A 4,329-nucleotide genomic window follows, 5' to 3' on the forward strand; every position below is an offset into this window, starting at 1 on the left:
TTCTGTTATCAGAAAAAACTCGAGTAATATCAATAAACGGTCGTACCATTGGACTGCTCTTGCGCATGATCGGTTTACGTATCAATGCTGCTACTAAAAGCCTCCATTTTTCACTTTTACATATACGTTCAGAAACATCGCCGTTCGAAACTAGCGTAGGGGTGTACTCTCTGTTATTCGGTGATATTCCCGACACGTGAGGAACGATGGAGTGCCTTATTTTTACGCCTGCGGTCCTACGTGCGCCCGGCTCGACGTTGAGTCTTACCTCTCGGTCGGTCGAATCCATCTACTTGCTACGTATCTTAGACGACAATAAGTCGATGAGCAACGTTGTTGGAGCACGTTGACGCACAACCGCATTGGATAGAACCGCAATGTTAAAGTACATAGTAATAGAAGCGAGAGGCATGCTTCACGAACGTGGATTACGGTTCTGCTGAAGCACGTATAAATGTGACACCTGATGACAGTAGACGGAAATATGGAGTGTCTTCTGGTCGATTACTGTTAACGGATGATATGTTTCTGATGCCACATCACTGATTGCTTCGACGGGAAGTGTAGGAAGCGAATCACGTAGAAGAAATATCATACATAAATCTAGCTTGGCAAAACAAGAAGGATTTTTCCGTAAAAATATTGCATTTGAGATATGTCCATAGTCGTATTATGCGAAAGATTGATATATCTTCAAGTCGTATGGCAAGAAGCAATTCTTCTTAACTTAATAGCATCGTTTATATATGATAAAAATCGCTTTACTGTTATTGTAGACTTAAAAAAATTTATACGATAAGTGTGCAATAAAGTGTTACTTTCATATAAAATTATAGTTAGGTATGTCCTCTTACATACACAAAAGATATTTAAAAAGAGATTTATCGCAGTATTAATCTTCGTAATAATTATGCAGTATATCTTGATTATGTTTTTAAATAATGTTATTGCCATTTTGTTTCATGAAATTTGTATATCTTTTCTATATTTTGAATTTTTTTGCATGAAAGCAATTCGTATCTATTTCGCAAATGGCATATTAATTAATATAATGGATCTTTTGATGCATCCATTACTAGATTAGTTTCTCATGGTATTTCTTAAAAGCTGCATCAAGTCCGAAAAGAGCAATAAGCTTGATACTTCTGCTATTGCAGTATTCTGCATTTAAGTGTATAAAAGTGCAAATTCTTATATTTTACATTACGTTCTATTCTTGATGATAAAAACGCGATGTAAGGAAAAGATTCTTATTTTATTCTTAGTTTAACTGCTATTTACGGGCACTTTATGTCATACAAGACGTACGTACAATTTCCTTTCGAGTGTAATGTGACGTAACGTGCATGACGTAATATCTTCAGCGCTATAATACACTTTTCAGTTATTGCGAATATGTCATATACATATACGTGTACTTTTGCGTCTACATCTTCTTTGAATGATGCTTCGTAAAACGAGTTAGAATGCAACACTATATACGAATTTCTTGAACGAATTCAGGAGCGCAATATTCCGCAGTTATAAAAGAAAATATTTTACAGAACCATGGCGGTGCATCATTCGTCTAAAATTAAATTCAGAATTACAATACATTAAATAGGTTTTTGCGAATGGAAGAAATATAAATTTCATTAGCATTTATAAGTATACATATATTATACTGATTGCCTACACATAGGCTCTTTTACTCTTAATTTATATATTGCAATATCGTATTACACGTTATATATGAAATATATTATAATATTTTTGTTGCATTATTTATATCCCCCGATTAATCACAAAGATGATATTTTAACTCTTAATAAAATGAACATATACTCAACAAAAATTAATAAATAATGCATTTTAATTTTTTTAATGAAGAACGTTCTTTAATTTTTTTTTTTAATTACTTTAATCACCTCTAATCTCCGATAGATACACGAACGATACAATTGACGTGTTAACTTCAAATGTAGGCTTTTTTCAACGGATGTGTTTTGACAGTATTGTGCGGGTGCAGAGAAATAGCTTGGTCGGGATGTGCACGATCATATCTGTGCCATACACGCAATATCGCTACGAGGACGAAGAGAGAGACGTACATGTTGACCAGAAACGGAAGTTTTCGCGTGTTTGCTAACCAAGAATTCCGCAAACGCATTGGGCACCGACAGCTCTGGACGTTTATTCGTGGCGCCTGCATTGCGCGACGATGGTCGAGATCAACGTCGAGCGCGAAAATCCGCGATCGCACAATCCGCGGTCGTACAATCCGATCGGGAGTACTGTCTCTATGTGCTGCATACCAAAGCGCTCCCGCCTGCGATATAGGCTTTCATTCAAAACTTTGCATCTCTCCTCTCTGTCGCGTTTTCTGTCAGTGTGTGTACACCTTTGCCCTGGCACCTATTGCAAAATCCTATCCACAATAGCGGTATATACGGGATTCAGACATGCGCTTTGTCCATTCTCGTAATACAGTTCACTGTACTATTATTCTTGCTCTCATTATTGTCTCGCATACATTATTCCTCGCTCTTATTATATTTTATATTTTTTCTACCTTGCAACGCAAACTCAATTGCAACCTGTATTTTGTGATTTTATGTGTCTCTTGTTAAATTTATTGATACAGTTATTTAAAAGATATCAAATAACTATTTGTTTTTAATTTTTAAATTATATCTTTGATTATCTAAAATATCTTTCGTGGCAATAATTCAATTGTAGAGCGACGTATTAGTATTATGATTTTTTAAATATAATACTCATTTTAATTAAATATATTAATGAAAGCACATGTCAGTTTATTGAGTGAACAAACATAATTCTTTATTTATAAAACAATCCCACGTATCCCACATGTGAGATATATCCGTGTAAAGTTGACCTTCTTAACTTTCAAAAAAATTAACTTTCCATAGCGCTCATTCGATTGCACATGTATGCACATTTCAAATTTTCGTTTACATACTTCCGATAAAAAATTATTAAAAAAATAATAATTTTAGGTTAATTTTATATTAGCCACTACGAGCAAATTAGCAAATTTAACTAGTCTTAATCGATTTTTATTTGTATATTCCGAAACAAATCGATTTTTTATTTTTACACCTTTAATTAAAAGGCTATTAACAATTAAAGTTTCGAGGACAATTGACTCGGGTAGATAGGTTCAAATCGGAGTTACTATGATTGTGTTCCAAAATTTATTGCCAGTACTGAAAATCTATAATTTATGTCACGTGTTCTATAGATTTTCAGTATTGGCAGTAAATTTTGGAATACAGCCATGTTAAATAGATCGGCACAAATAGTCTCGTGGTTGTACCGTGGTTCCATTTATACACATCAAGGTCTTAAATAACACCACCAACACATAAAATAATTCGATGATTGTATATTTGTCGCAATCTGTAGGTACACTCATGCACAGCGGAGTGTTACAAGTACAAATATGTAGTAAAACTTGCGCACATACACGACTGTTACAAGGTAATAATTCGGTGTAACTCGTGAGCGTAAAAAGTTGTTTGTGTTAATAGTTTATTGCGTGTCAGCGCTTGAGGGGTAGACGCTTTGACTCGTAGGAACGCCTTGGGGATGAGACTCTGAACCACGCAATGGCTACGCTTGAAGCAAAATACCTGGAGCTACCTTGTAGCAACGCCTCGGGTAATCGCCTTGACCAGCAAATGCACACAGCAGATAAAACTGAATAATGTTGATTAAACGACAATTTGAAATGTGCATACATGTGCAAACGGTGAGCAATCGAATAAACTATGTTAATGTTTTCAGAAATTAGAAGGTCAACTGCATATAGGTATATACTATACATATATATGTTACACATAGCAGTTTTATGAACAACTTTTATAATTTTATATATAACTTTTTAATAACTTTTTTATAATGACACGACATTCTTATCATTACTAAACGTCGTTTCGATTTAAATAATATTTTTAGATTGTATTTTTCAATCTGAATATGGTGAACGATTGAGGTAATATATTCAATGACAGATCTATACTTTGTAGATGTATATTTCTATACTAACGATACAAGAATGACTGCCATAACGCTACTGTAATATAGTACTGTGAAATAATATGCTTTCTCGATAATATAAGAGCAGATATTGAATTGAAACAAAGGCGAGTATATCAAGACAGTTACATTTATCTCCGTTGGCTGCTATAATTAGCTTTAAGAGTATAAATATATTATTTTTGATACGTAGCTACTTCTTTACTGTTTATTATTCGTATTTTAGTTAATAATTTATTTATAAACATCACAATTTAATTTATATACCTATATATATATATATATATA

General features: G+C 33.6%; 1 protein-coding gene across 1 annotated transcript in view; it reads left to right on the forward strand.

The window, feature by feature from the left end:
* The window catches only part of LOC108748251 (leishmanolysin-like peptidase), a 282,732-nt gene that overhangs the window by 85,011 nt on the left and 193,392 nt on the right, over positions 1 to 4,329 (forward strand). The window lies entirely within an intron of this gene.

This window comes from Trachymyrmex septentrionalis, unplaced genomic scaffold (genome assembly GCF_001594115.1).
Source record: "Trachymyrmex septentrionalis isolate Tsep2-gDNA-1 unplaced genomic scaffold, Tsep1.0 scaffold22, whole genome shotgun sequence".
NCBI lineage: Eukaryota > Metazoa > Arthropoda > Insecta > Hymenoptera > Formicidae > Trachymyrmex > Trachymyrmex septentrionalis.